General features: G+C 33.9%; 1 protein-coding gene across 1 annotated transcript in view; it reads right to left on the reverse strand.

The window, feature by feature from the left end:
- Positions 1-892: 892 nt before the first annotated feature.
- LOC150099261 (uncharacterized) overlaps positions 893-16,589 on the reverse strand; it is a 206,809-nt gene continuing 191,112 nt past the window's right edge. Inside the window, exon 8 of the mRNA XM_090403640.1 lies at positions 893-1,276. The gene's annotated coding sequence lies outside the window, so the exon portion shown is untranslated. The remainder of the gene's footprint in view (positions 1,277-16,589) is intronic.

Raw genomic sequence — 16,589 nt, forward strand, 5'->3', positions numbered from 1 at the left:
AGTGAAAAGGGCTATATCAAAACTGACCATGATGTCAGTGTATCTGAGATCATATCTGACAAGCAAAATCTGAAGTAGTTTTTGTACATGGGAAGAAGAGTGGCCAGTAATGAGAGAGAGATCTTTGGCTACTTTCTGAGTGTGTGGGACCAATACCATCTACTGTGGGTTTCTCTCTTCTGTTTGTGTAACCCATAAATATGGTTTAAGTTTTTGAATAGTTTCAGGAAGCCAGGATACAACTTTGTCTAATAATTTTTTGAGAGTGTGCATGTTTAGGTATAGTCAGTGTCAATTAGAAGATATGACTATCTCCACATAAGATCGACAGTTTTTGATCATATTTAGTGATCAAAAACTTTGATTTATCTTTACACTAACCATACCCTTATTCACTCTGGTGATCTATATTCTGGTTCTGGTGTAGTTTTTATTTTTATGTGATTAATTCTGCACTTATTAGTGTTATCACCAGTAACCATTTATGTAAAAGCAACGCAGAAATGATTACCAATTAAAGTTTGAGCTGAAGGCATATCTCAGAAACATGCACCCCAGAGTACAAAACTTGACAAAATAATTCTGTAATTTATTTTTTCTTTCCCCTCTCTGATTTTATATGTTCAAATATTTGTTCTTATCAATACTATGCACTTGTACTGTGTGAAAAATTTTGAACACTAATCAGTCTTAGTTCCACTTTATTACCCTTAAAATCTTATATTTCACAAGGATTATTTAAAAATGGCTATCTATATTAAGTATACTATTGGTAGCCTTGTTGATTTATCTTTTAAGAAAGGAATGTACACCACATGCCCTACTATTCATGTTTCGTGTGTTCATACAATAGTAAAAATAAATAAATACATAATATCCAGAAGATTTTTTTTTTATTTACAATAATTTACAGTTTTCAAAGTGACACAGAACAAAAAGCAGTACATTTTTCCATAAATTTTATGCTTTTAATACATTTAAGTAATTAAACAAATACGAGGCATAAAAATAAGGTTTTCAACATTGTACATTTCTTTTTGTTCTGTGACGATATATATTTTTAGGTCGTATTTACATGAGTAATACATGCACCAGGACTCAATGTTGCCAACAGATTTTAAAAATTTATGTTAAAATGGGGATCATTTAACAATTACCAGGTCTAAATCTTCAGGATGCCTGCTTACTTCTATTGGCACGTCGAATTCAATAGTGCTTCTGTTGAGTTGTACTGAAATTGGCCCAATGCTGATTCTGACTCTTTTCATTCTCATACCTATTGGAAATGTATTTACTGGGATACATTCTTTGAAAAAATAGCTTATTTCTAGTGCTAAAATTTACATATGGATCAACTGATATATATCAATACACATACACACACAGACACAAAATATCACAGTTGGGTTTGTATTCCCTGAGTAACAAGAAAGGCACTTGTTCTTAGTTAAAATTAAAATAATTCCTGATAATATCTGCAGCAATCTCAATGTATAAATAAAAAATAAGTACAAAACTATGTTCACGTCTTAACTTGTGTAAAAATGATAACAATCATCGGAAAACTATACTACAAACAATTCTAATACATTTGCAAATGTTTCAAAAATACACATCAAATGATAGGATAAAACATATAAGCAATACAATACAGTTTTTGTGAAATAACATGGAAATGCATATAATTTATTGTGCCAAGTTATAAATACAGTTAACAATTTTTTTAATGCTGGCTTTCATGCCTGCTATTTACCATCAAAGCCCCCTCCCCCAATTTAGAAGCCAACAATTATTTATTGAAAAGAATAAAGTTATACATATTCCGAATTCCATTATAATTATATTTACATAGATATACTATTTTTTCAATCTTCAGTTAGAGGTTTTTATATTTGCTTCAAATAAATTTAGAAGATTTTTTGTAAGTTTAAAAATTGAAAGGGAAAATAAAAACCACATGCTATTTTTAAGGGAAAAATAACTTATGTAGCCACACTAATTTTATCAAAGGTTTATTTGCACATTTCCAATGTTTACTGCACTACTATTCACTAATGTACAAATGTTAATATTTCTCTACAATAAAATCAACAGATAAAAGTAACTAGTATATAAAAGTGATTGATTAAACTGCATCTTATTTGATGTGGAAAATTCCACATCAAATTGAGTATTAAATTCCAGTTGCCCATGATATTTTTGGCAATGTGTTACAGGGATAAATACCAATATTTCTGAGTTACTCTAAACCACGTGATTTTGATGTTAATAGCACATATCATCTCTAACTTAAAGGAATATAATATCAAACCTCTTTTGACTGTTCAAAATTTAAAATTTTACAAATAAAAACACCAAGAATTTTAATTCATATACTATAAGAGCTAATATTCCAATGCTTAACAGTTTCTAAAATGGATCACAACAAGAATACTCTGTCAATAGATTTGCAATTCAAAGGCAAGAATACTTCCTAGGACAGATATCAGAAACAAATAAACTGACATCTCATTCATAGATAGAACCAACGATGCGATGCCAAGAAGCAGTGATAAAGATGAAAGTAAGACTAAAAGCTGAGCAAAACTGTAACATTTTATGTATCATACAAATAGCCATCTAGCTAAATAGAATTCTGTTTAACATCTTTTACTTTAAAGATTTCACACAAAGTAACTGACATGCATTGTTTTGATTACTGAGCTTTCACATTCATAAATGATGCATTATCAATCTATATATGGATTGGCATACAGAACTAATTTCATTCCCTCTCATCCCCCACCCAAAAATTAAAAGATCTAAAATTTAGGCTTATGCATTTTGATAAACAGATCATATAAAATATGTATAAAGCAATGATATTCCTCATAGGTAACATATCCTAACCCAAAACACCAATAATCATGAAAATATAACTGCAATTTACATTGCTACTATTCCAGAATTTTCACCTTTAATCGGTACCATAATTACATAGTAAATTTTTAAATACTGAATTGTTAAAACAAATATATCTTTCTAAACATTCCAAAACTAAAGCCTTCTTAAAATCATAATGATGACACAACTAATACATATTTAATTCTGAATTGCTTTTTAATAAAAACTATGTAGACATACTTTCTACTCATCGGTAGTCTTTGGTATATGGTTTTTATGTATATACATATATATTTTGACAAAATGTATGAAATATGTGCACTACTACATATTTTATGGCTTATTTCAATAATAATTAACAAATCAAAGCAAGAAGAATTTAACATTAAAAATAGTATTGTTCTTATAATAATTAAGAACTACTATGGTCTGCTAAATTTAAGTTTGTCTTCCAAAAGCTACATGGTATTAATTTTCACTGAGACTCATGCTTTCTAGTCAACAAGCACTTTGAATAACAGGTAATAATCAACATGAATGTATCTGTACATCAACTGAGATGGTTCCCAACATATAAATAAATGGAGAAAGAATGATAAATAAGACCCAAGTATGCATTAGGTTTCAGAAGTTTCTTATGCAATTTTTTTTTCTGTGTGACAATGAGGTATTATTTGCACAAAAGTTAATTTGTCAATTCAAAAATTCAATACCATCTTTAAACTAAAGGAAATTATTTAAAAGATGCACCCAATTACTACCCTCTGTAACTAGGAAGCCAGCTTTTTCTCTGGTCATTCACTGGGTGCCATGGTGGATGGCTTTCCTCTCTTTGAGCTCTAATGCAGGAGTGTCTCAAGGCTCTGTTCTATTACCTACCTTCTTTCTCGTATACACAAATTATCTACTTTCAGTCATCACTGAGCCTATCTGGGTTTGCTGATGATTGTACACCCCATTCAACACCATGAAGTGCTCAGACATTCCAAGATTCATGTTCATCTGCAACCAGTGCCTTATCCCTGCGGAGATCGCGGTCGAAAAAATTACAGCTTAGGTCGCGTGTATCCAAGAGATACATTCATTACTAGTATGTGGTGAAATGCGATAATACTTCACAGCTAGTCATGACCTTCAAGCTATAACTAGATATGTGTAAGAATATTTATATTAAAAATTTGTTTGTATCTGTCAGATCAGCCACGACCTCCACAGAGTTAAACACTGATCTCCATACCATCTTTCAATGGGACAAGGATAACTTGGTCACCTTCAATGACACCAAAACACAACCCTGCCTTTTCTCTCCCAGTCACTAATTTTACACAAATCCCAAATCTAACTACCTTTAGAATACTGTTCACATTTGGTACAGAGCACATCCAAAACTTTCCTTAAAATTCTTGATACTGTCCAGAGGAGAGCAATTTGGTATACAGGTGATCCTCAAAGACTTAAACCCTTCCTCAAAGATTCATTTTAACTCTTAACTCACTGTTTCAGCTCTGTGTCTTTTCTACAGATACTTCCAAGGTCAGTGGAACTAGCAGCCATCATTCCTCCATATTCTGTTGGGTAATTCAAAACTGGGCCAACATTCCTTTTCAGTACAACTAAACACTGAACTTGCTTCCCTTTTCCTCTTTTATTCCATTTACTTCTCGCCTCTGGAAAAGCCTTCCTCATGAATTGTTTCCAAACAACCACAACCTCCAACTCTAAAAGAAAAATGTCAAACTTTTTCCCCAACCCTCACTCACTTGTTGTATCTTACACATGGCAGTCATGTGATATAGTTCTTCTCTCATGTATGGGATCAATATAAAAACCCAGCCAAATATGTTCAATCTAGAATTACAACCTTTAACCAATTAATGTAAAGCAAAAAGTACTTTACATATCATATTAATAACAAAACTCTTTTGCCAGTGAATACTTCATTATCACGTAAAGTTAAACATTGCTTCTGCAGTTATTTCAAAACATGAAAGTAGTATCTGTTTACTAATCCCTCTCTCTCTCTCTCTCCAGGCTTAATACATTAGTTTTATTTGCAATCACAGTATATTATGCAAGATCCCAAGACCATTTATGTGATGGCAGAGAAAATAGTGTACTGCCAAATGAGAACTGTCTAAGTCATCATATAAATCACATGCATTTGTGTATGATTATTACTTATGAGAAATACTAGCAGAAAGAAAAAGTCTTCCCACAACTGGAAAGCATGTCTCAGCTGACATGTCTCTTAACTGGGCCAGATTAGCTGATCTTAAATGGAAGAGCTTGGTTAACAGCAGCTTTCTAACCTGACTGATGAAAAATGCAATGTATGCATAAAGAAAAGATTGTGGTGAAGTTTGTGTGCATGAACATGCATGCATACATACATAGAAAATAATTCTATGTATGTATGCATGCAAATTAAAAAAATACAAGTTTCAGTTAGTATACAATAGTGGTCTAGGACATTTTTCCTCACTCAGATATGTGTATAAGCATTTTGACTAAACTCTGCATTTTCATTATTCATTTAATTTTACTTAAATTAATGTTAAGAAAATGTTAAATAATACTATTCACGAAGCAATTAGATAATCGACCATAACAAATAAATCTTTGAGTGAATATGAAATTTTCTGTGATTTAGCAAATGTGCAGAAAATTTTCAGTATTGAGATCACATATTTTTAGACACTTAAATCTTGTTATATAAATCTTTATGAAACCTACTGTTTGGTGTCATCATATGATGCACTACTTGCATAGGAAAGGAAAATGATTCAAATCCTATCGGTAAAGGAAGAACCTCATAAATTATTTTCCAGCCATAGACAACCTAGCTGCAATGAGAGATTTTGTTTCCCCTTACAAAATAAACAGTCATAGCAACTGTGGAAAGGAGTAATGTTTCTAGCCTAGCAAAGTCAGTTTACTATTCTGGCCTATGCAAATTATATTACCTTACAAGGCCTAACATATGAATGGAACAGAATCTTTAAATCAATTAAGTCAATCAACAGTTAATCTACCAGCTCTCCTCTAAACAGAAATCAGATTTATAATGAATCTTGTTATATTTTGAAGAATTTTGTGATCTGGTTATAAAACTTACAATGGCTATAAACTGTAGAGCAGCATTTGGGTGATAAGCTTATTTGACATGGAAATTCCATGTCAAATAAGTGTATTCCATGTATTAGCATGCTTATTTCAGCACCCTTTGCAACTTGTTTTTCCCTACACCCTTTCCTACACAGGCTGCTGTGTAGAAATAATGTCTGCTAGCAATTTCACAGGAATATTATTTTTTGAGAAACTTCTGCTTAATTTTGCCTGAGTCGCTTCTTCTTAAGGTAATGACATTCCCATTTATCAAAGAATTGTTTTTCCAGAATTGTAGTGAACTTAATATGGTCATTACCATAAGAAGCAACAGCCCAAGTAAATTCGAGTTGATGTTTGCTGATAATGGAATTCATTTGTACTTTTGGGGAGATGTAATTCTCCCAAAGAGAGAACTTGCTGTGCTTTCTCACCTTTTAGCATTACCCTACAGATGTGGGAAGTGCATCATAGAACAGGTATGAAAATTGTGCAAGGTTAATTTTATGTTAATTCTGACAATAAAAGTTATAAACCTGCAGCACATTTAGAACTGCAGATGAACTAAGGGTTACATAGTCTAGAACCCTACTCCAGACCAAACATTGGTATTTTTTCAAGCCACTTCAAAGCTCTAGCAAGTGGTAGTTTGATACTGGGTAATGAAAATCATCTGACACCTAAAGACAATCACCAACATTTAGGCCATGGTATCAAATCCCCATAGTGGGATTTGATACCATGGCCTGTATGTTGGAGAGTAGACCAGTTATCCATATTACGAGGAGCATCCAGAAAGTAAGTTTGGATGGGCTGTCAGAGAAACAAAAATATACTTACAAAAAAAAAAAAAAAAAAAAAACCTTCATTGGAAATTAAAGTAGACATCTTTCACTATTTTTCTACAGAACAACGCCCCTGGTAAGCATGCCACATCATTTATTCTGGATTGCACGATGCAGTTTCTTAAGGGTTTGGCAGTACATGCTTGCGTTGATTGCGGAGCCTTGACCCAGGAAGTCTATCAGCAAAATTCCTTGTCTGTCCCAAAACACAGTGCACATGATTTTCTGAGTGGAAACCGTTGTCTTCAATTTTGTCTTGACTGGTCATGAGGTGTGCATCCACTCCATGGACTGCTGTTTGGATTCAGGGGTGGCGTGCAACAACCAAGTCTCGTCCCCGGTGACGTCTGCTCAGGAAAGCATCGCCATCCTCATGGTAGTGTGTCAAGAATTCCAACGCACTGCCCAGCAACACTGTAAACAACTTTGGCACCCAGCATGCACACAATTTTTGATAATTGTTTCTCTGACACAATTTCATGAAGACATAAACGTGAAACTTCTGAAAACTGCAGCGAGAGTGACGTCATAGTGAATCCCCTATTCTGTCAAATCTTCTCTTCAACTGAACGCACCAAATCGTCAGTCACTAAAGATGGTTGCTCGCTCTGTCCATCATCATGCACACCTGTCCTTCCTCCATTAAAAAGTCTTACCCATCTTTGTACCAATGAATCACTCACTCATTGCTTGTTCTCCATAATCCTCAATAATCTGCAGATGAATTTCAGCTGCTTTAACGTTCCTTGCATTCAAGAAACAGATAACTGACATAATTTCACATTCGGCGGGTGATCCGATTTTCTTAGACATTATAATCACACACCAAGAAACATACACACTGTGAGAATGTCTGAAAATGGCACCAACGCCTTGCTAAGGAATCAACAAACTCAGCACGCATGCGCACTATTGCGATCGCAGTGCTGCAGTGAAAATATTTAAAAACGGAACTTACTTTCTGGATGTCCCTCATATATTTGACAAGAAATTATATTTTTGTTTTAATCCTTTACTGAAACATAAGCAAAGTTTATGCATGACGTATCTTCAAGACTTGTATAAAGAGACTAAAACATTATGGACATGGTCACCATCCAGGCTGGTTTCGACCTTTACATTGTCTTATCAGTGGGAGCCAGACCTCAGATGAAGAAGATACCAATACCATTAACGTTACTGACAGGATGGGTGAAGCACTAGTGCTTTTCTAAGATACCAATATTAAACCAACGGAGGAGTCATATTTTCTATATGCTAGTAGTAAAACAGTGTATCACCAATATTATTAAATACTCCAAATCAGTGATAGTTTTAGAAAGGTTTACTGCTCAGTATTTAATAATATAGTGACATCATTTTACTATGTGTATATATATATAGAAAATAGCAATGATTTAACCTTAGTATTTTCCTAGGTCTAGGTTGTGGCCCTTCCCATAATGTTCTTGCATTATGGGTATTTTACCAAGGCAACTGATGTGAAGTGAACAGCCTCTATTATGCAAGTAGGCTAAATGTGGAAATATTTTCATGCACAAACTTTGTTTGCTTATTATTATTATTATTCCTGACACTTCCAAGGAGTCCGAAGACTCATCGCAGGAGGACACCTACAACTGTCTCAACCACTACACCGAACCTCTACTACGAATCATCTCCATCAACGCCATCTACTGCCCACCTCCACCACCACCACAACTAGTATTTTTTGTCTGTAAGTTGCGTGTGTTCTGAAGGGCCGATTTGTCTGTATGCAGGATGAAAAACCCGAGTTTCTGGGAGAAAAAACCCTGCTACCTCCGTATGAGATCGGCTAACTCACCTTCGATTGAAATCGTCCAGATAAAGATTCCTCCCGTCGTGACGAGAATCGAACTTAGGCCTATTCCAATCGAAGGGCCAATGTACTGTCATTCTTCCAATTGCATTACGGAGGCATTTATGCTTAGGTAAAGAATTAAAATAAAAAAAAATGTCAAGTATAATATACTCTGTAACCAAGCAGTCCACTCAGCCAACCATGGCCAGCATAACAGTTGTTTAAAAGGAAAAATAACATAAGAGAGAAAAAAAAAAATAATAATATACAAAAATAAATAAAATAATTATAAAATTCACACCAGGAACTGATTAAGCTGTTCTAGAACTAACATTAGCACTTTTACCGGGTAGAGCAAAAAACCAAAAGCTGATTATTATTATATATTTTCATTGAAAACAAAACCATAACAACTGTGTGTGTATGCACATAATTCTGAATCTTCTCTGCAAACCTATTCAAACAGAAATAAAATCTAGCAAATATTAGTCTTATTCACACTATAAATATTGTAATGTAATGCTGCCTTCCTTTGCTTGCATCTCACATGCATAATGGTTTGATTGGTCTGTTTCATAAAAAATATATGCATTTCACACAGGACTGGGATAAGGTAGTGAGAGATTTTACATTCATTATTGCACAGTTTTGTATTTGACTTTTTTTTACTTCCAACCTGGTTGAAACGTCACTGTGACCTGGATCTTTGTGAATGTCTTCACATAGTCAATAGTTTTTGCAGACTACCACCCTGGAAACCTGAAATGGCTTGAAAAAGTACTATGCTTGGTGTCTAATGCAGGGTTCTGGATTATATGCTTTACAACCATTTATGAGTGAAATACACACACACACACACACACACACACACACACATGAATTTCATACAGGACTAGATAGTGTCTAACAATATTCTACATGGTCTTTTATCACAGATGAGGAATGCTAATTTTTCATGTGGTCTGAAAATGTTCCCCAAATATATGGAATGTCTGTTAACTTTCTGTAGTCTTGTGGGCATGGGGAGTTAGTATTTTGTTATATGTATTTAGTGAGCTCAGCAGCGAAGGCATTGTCAGAGCAGATGGTTTAAGTCCAAATCAGCAGTTTTTGAAAATGCCACACTGATAGTAGTGAGACACTATTGGTGGATGTACCTATACATGTATGCAACTTTTCTATAGTGAATATTAGGGGTCCAAGTGACTATGCATTTAGAAAGCTACATTGTTATTGTAACTATTGTTATTGTGTTCTTCCTCCCCTTCCGGTGCTAAGTGGATCTTCAAATGTTAAATGTTCAGATGTGACCCAGAGAATAAATCACCCACATAGCACAGCCAGATAGGTCTGTTAATTTCAAATCAACAGACAGTTTATTCAGGAAGACATTTGAAATTATGAGTCCCATGGCTAAGTTCCCTCATTTTGTTAATTTTTTCTTGCCAAATGAAATAGCGTGAGTTCGTGAAGTGAAACAAGGTTGAGATATTGGGAGGAAACTTGATTTGGAATATTCTAATATGACTTTTAGAAAGACAATGATAAATAAATAAAGACTCTTCCATAACCAAATTGATCATAATGGCAGTATTGCTAGATCTGAGTCTGCATACAGGATTGTAAAGTGGAGGAGGTTTCCAATGTATAAGGAAGCACCAGCAGCAATAAGGAGAGAGATCAATACAATTCACTAATGAGGTGCAGTGACCAATAAGGTTTGTAAATTTGAATTTTTATCTTGGATTTTTATGTTTTTTTTTTTTTTTAATGGGACTTTGAAAAGAAAAAAAAGATACTGCCACATGGTAAGTTCTGTTTTTCAAATGTGATTCTTTGTGGGCTGAAAACACTAACAAAGGCAGAAAGAAAATCTGAAAAATCTTTAGTACTGTGGTTTTTCATTTTCTTGTTGGTGCTTTCTGTTCACTCACTGCATGTCATGGTAGGTGGTTTCCTCTCTTCGGATTTTTTTTTATCCCTTAGTGAGACACCCCAAACTCCGTGCTTTCACCTACTCTTCATCCAATACATTAACAATCTTCCCTTATCATAAATCCTAATCACATTTGCTGACAACAGCACACTTCATTCATCTTCCTCAATTCAACAAATTATTTGAGTACTCAAATGGTTCAATCTTTAAGATTTTCCATAGCCAATGTCATAAACAGCAATCTCCTTAACATGCTCTATTAGAGTTAGAATGATCTGCTAGACTGGACTATGTTACCAAAACATAGGCCAGTCTATTTTTCATAAGGAAGATCTCATTTCATTCCTCTTTACTTCTGATGACATACACATCTCCTGTCACGATTAGATTTCTCTCGTAGCAAGTTTTTTTTTTTTTTTTTTTTTTTCCCCCCACTTGGTCTGAAAGCAAATTACACTTAAGAAGAATATAATTTCTTGTCAAGTATATTCTGCTTTTATATTTTTATTCTTGTCTACTGTTCTCACATCTCCCTTAGAATACATGATTCAAATGGGAACCACTTAAAAGATGACTCTCTCACACAGAAATTCCCTCCAATCACTTTCTCATATGTTTTATATATGCATTATGCCTTTCTATTGGCATGCAAAACATGGCTATTCCACTGAACTGGATACCATTACTCTTCCAATTTCTTCTAAACATGCACAAACATGAGCAGCTGCTAGTCAACTTTCACACACAGTTCAGCTTCCAACTCACAAAATCAATTTTTCGTCTTCCATATCCTCCAGCTGTTCAAAGAGACACACCAATCAATTTTGTTTACCACTAACAGTAAACAAAAAAGTTTCCAAGTAAATTTAATCAAAGAATCTGAAAAACTTGTGCATGTCCATATCTGAAGATGTGGATGAATATGTAATTATATTCCATCATAAGAATGCTGCTGCAATTGTGATGCCACATGATACTTCCCCCCTTTCAGATTAGTACCAGAATGCATAATATATCAACTACACATCTACAAATTTATATTATTTAAGATCTTCAGGAAGAAAGCAAATTTTTTTTTATCTTGTCTATATTTTATTAGGAGAACATCATACTGTAATAAAATTTATTCCATTCACAAATGGAATGTTTGTGGAAATATGAATTAACAAAATAATTTATTTTCAATCATGAATTAAAGATGCCAAGAAATTATATTTGTGGTTTAATCCTTTATCCGAGTGCAAGCAAACAAAGTTTGCGTGTGAAGCATCTTCATGACTGGGCTACTTGTATATAGAAGCAAATGACTTCACACCAATTGCCTTAGTATTCCATAATACAAAGCACACCTCCTTTCGGACATGTATAATGCTATGTATTATGGGAAGGGTCACTCCCCAGACTGGTTTCAACTTTGATATAAGTAAAGGGTCTTCTCTGAAAGTGATCCTTCAGATCACTCTAACCCAAAGGATCTTATAGCTCATTATGTTCCATTAATCTCAGCAGTGGTTCTACCAGACAAAACCAGCAAAGGTCCACCCAACAGCAGGCAAAAATCCATGACTAAGCCAAGCATCAACCTCCACAAGCTGCCAGTCAGAACTGCTCATCTCCCAGGGCAGGGCATCCACTAAAGGACCTGATAAAGGTCACGTCAGTAGAGGCCGTACTATAGGCAGACAACATGGAATGCAGTGATCAAGACCACATTGGCAGATCCAATATCCATGGAATGGGAGCCAGACCCAGAAGAGATAGATACCAAGGTTGAAGTAATATAGAAATCATATATTTGCCATATACGAATAGTAAAAAGGTGGATCGTCGTATTATTAAAATACTCTGGATCAGAGATAGCTGTTGAAAGTTTTTTCATTTGGTTTTATCTTAATTAAAGATACCAAGAAATTATATTCTTGGTTTAATCCTTTATCCAAGTGTAATCAAACAAAGTTTGCATGCGAGGCACAAACTTTATTTGCTTACACTTTGTGAAAAAACTTTCAATATTTTCAATCATGAGAAATAATTGGCCATTTAACATGGCAATCTGGATTAATGCAATTCTTAGTCAGCTGGAATTCTATACTTAACAATACAAATTATTTAATCAAGTTTCATTTTAGAAAATATTTCTCTATGACAAAAAAAAAAAGTTCAAAAAATCCTTTTGAACTTATTATTCTATTACTATTATTGCATTAATGCTAAAAAGAAAGGCAGGACTGGAAATATACAATGATAGGATGAGTAATGGGTCACTTACAATGTTTTTGATCTGATAGAAAACATTTTTTTTTTTTTTTTTTTTGGCATTCTGCCAATAGTTTATAAGGAAGCTATTATATAAATAATTCAGCATTCAAATAATAATGGTCCAAATGCCAACACTTGAAAATTTCTCCTTACATATATGAAATATATACATATATATACATACATTGGATCTAAGGTTATCATGAACAGTATGAATGCATTGTTATTATTATGAAGGCTCCTCCAGTGAGTCGAGGACATATTTATTGAGACATCTAGTCAGGTATACAAGATGCTACAGTGGTGTTCACTATTTTAAGATTCTGATATGTTATATAATAGTTAGTGTAAGTAACAATATACTTTTAGCAGAAACATGCAAATTTTGAAAAAAAGGGGCAAAATATGAGCTTAAGAAATGTTACAAAATGACATTTTCTCTAAAAAACGGAGTTTCTGAAAATAATGGCATTAACGTTATTATTAAGAATACAGTGATGCCTTAACTATGTGAGAGAATAGTACAAATAATGAGGGATACCATGATCGGTTTTACAAGTTGAGCAAATAATACAGAACCTAATGGTAAACAGTTATGCTACCAACTTTGTGAGGAACATATGAAGATGTCTTGAAAGTAGTGCAACAGGGTCATGCTAAGGGCTGTTTGGATTAACCTGGTGTTTTCCCTACATGTGATGCATTGTTTTCATACTCCATATTCCACCTTGCTTTCAATCCCCTCCCCAAACATAACTAAAATGAATATAACAAAATTAACACAAATGTTTGCTGTTTGGCTTAGTGGTTAACATACTTGTTCTCCAACCAACAGGTTGTGGAGATGGATGCTTCACAAATGTCTTTATAGGCAAGAGATGAATTTCATCCTCCAGAGACCACTATCCCTTTTACTGGAGATATGAAGTAGCTTGAAAAAGTTTCACATTTGATGTCTAGAGTAGGGTTTTCAGATTATGTAAAAAATAAAATAAAAATTACAAACAAAAATATCTTAGGCTATCCAAGGTACTAAACGTGCTATAGGTTTACAACCTTGCATGGGCGGGAGTCGCATTTAAAAAAAAAAAAATCAGATCTGCTTGGGGGGGGAGTAAGAATTAAATACTTTTGACAATATTGTGTAGCTTAAATCCTAATCTCAATGGAGTTTATCTCCAATTCTTAAGACTTATATCTACTCCAACAGAAACCCAATTGCTAGCATTCTAAATAATCACTCATCTGAAGGCGGGGGGGTAATAATAATAATAATAATGTCTGTATTAGTTTAACAGAACACTATTAATGGAAGATTATATATTAAACATCTTGACAATGGAAAATCCTGCAATCAGACTGACACACTAATAAATATTCCCTTGTTCAATATCACTACACCAAGTTGCAGTTAAATCAAAAGTATTGAGCTCTTATTTTTCATGGTATTTAGACCAACAGAATTAAAACAAAATTATATGAATGACATTTATTAAGTGGCCTATATTCTGCTGGATTTCAAACTAGCATCTTCAGACAAAAAAACAATTCAAATTGTAATAAACAAAACATTCTAAGTCCTAATTTGACAATCTGGAGTTTTGTTTTGTTTTTAAGGGGGAAGTTTATCTTAAGAAGACTTCCTGTTTTTTTTTTCCCCCAGATTAAAGCAGCAATACTTTCTGAGATTAAGAGACTGTTTCATAACTTTTGCGGACTCTAAAAATAGTCTCCCCAACTTGTAACAACTTCTATATGATGCACTGGTTTTCTTTCATCTGATCCTGTGTGAAGGGTGTCCAAAAATGGTCTGCCAGTCCTAATTTGTCATGATATTAGCAAATGTATTACTTATGTTATCTAAGACAGAGCATTCAAATACTCCAGGATGTGATAAAGGATGAAGTTTATACTCTGGTGAGTAAATCAATGTTGATAGTTTGAAGTATCATATGAATGTGGTGTGAAGGTTATATATTTTTTAGTACTTAGCTTTGTTTTAAGATGTACTCCACATATATAGGATAGGAATAGTGGTGCTTTGGTCTAATGTCTTTGGGGAGAGGGAGGTATGTGATGGTGATCACTATCATTATGGCATCACTAAAACCCATGCATGGTAAGTGAGACTTGGCAGACCATGAACTGGACACCCTTTTCGCACGTGATCAGATGGAAGAAAACAGCATGCCACACAGAAGCAGTTATAAGTTGGAGAGACTATTTTTAAAGTAGGCAATGGATATGAAACACTCTCCTAACCTGAAATGGCTGCATTAATGTGCCAAAAATTTGGGAGATTGTTTTCTTAAGACAATTCTGAGGTCCTTGTTCATTACAATTTGAACTGTTTCCTATTTGCTTGTATACTATAAACAATTTTCTGTGCTCTAAAGATGCTGTAATACTATGAAAAGTAAGAGATGAATAACTTCAACACTTAAACTTGTCCAGAGAAAAAGTACTTATCTTCCACTGCAATATCTTTTTTTTTAATTAATTTTTATGAATTCTCCCAGGTATGCAGATGTCCATTTGGGTGAATATTTCCACACATAGAAACTTGTATTATCTGATATAATCAAAATTCACCTTTACTTTTTAATGCTCTTCTTATCTTTTCTCTGTTATTCCTTCTGGTGAGATTGGCATTAATCAACTTATCCCCATAATATGTGTAATCCCAAGTTCTACTGAAAACAGCACTAAAAACTATGCATCAGGCAAAGTGAGCATGTATCCTTTGTTATTAATTTATCATTATTGATGGCGGGCTGAGTTATAAAACTTCAGCTTGTTGTCCCTATTTTAATGATCCAAATGGATAATAAGCCAAAGCATTCATATTAATGTTGATAATAAATGCTTTGGAAGTGTACAATAATTTATATTAACTGCTGTGGCCTGTGTAGCCCTATGGAGGTGCTGTTTGCACCCATAGCACTAGGTCACCCGAAGAAAGCCATTCTTAGTTCAAATCTAGTTGCTGACTAGAGGAACTTTTTCTAATCCTTTCTTCAACTGCTTCCCAAGTTTGTCGATTTCAGGCATAGGCAAGCAGGGTTTTTTTTGTCCTGTAAACTCAAGAAAATCAACCACACCCACACTATTTCAAACAAATAATGTAGTGTTACGGACCATGAAATGGCAACACTTGTTTCCCTCTCTTTTCCAGGGATGCAGTCTATATTATAATCACTATAATTAGTGATAGTCTTGGGCCAGGTATCTCTGATTGACTACCGGTAGAGACTGAATTGCCCTTACCTATTCCCTATAGGGAATAAAAGGCATTAGAGGATTATTTATTGTTGTTATTTTTTTTTGTATGGTGTTTTTCAGCAGGAATGGGAATATAATAAATCAATGAAAAATGTTAAAAAGCAGAGTAAAACTAAATCATATAAAAATAAGAAAACATAACAGAAGCTAACAGTAAAATAACATACTTCCTGTATCTGTATCAAACTCAACTGTTGACATATCACCTATTATATCATGTCTCCATCAAGTTCAAACATCTTATAAGAGAAGACCATAAGTGCTCAATAAGAGCTTGATTTTTCTATATTGATAAATGAATCATTTCCAATGCTTCCTTTAAAATTCTGAATATAACTATTATACAAAAATACACAGTATTTTGGTTTGTCACCAAATAACATCTTGTCTTTCACTTGTGTCAGTTGCAGATTTCCCCTAAGCAGAATGTTCCTATAAAACAAATACCAACCTTAAG

This window comes from Typopeltis vanoorti, chromosome 14, assembly GCF_054136105.1.
Source record: "Typopeltis vanoorti isolate ZY-2024b chromosome 14, IOZ_Tvanoo_1.0, whole genome shotgun sequence".
Classification (NCBI taxonomy): Eukaryota; Metazoa; Arthropoda; class Arachnida; order Uropygi; family Thelyphonidae; genus Typopeltis; species Typopeltis vanoorti.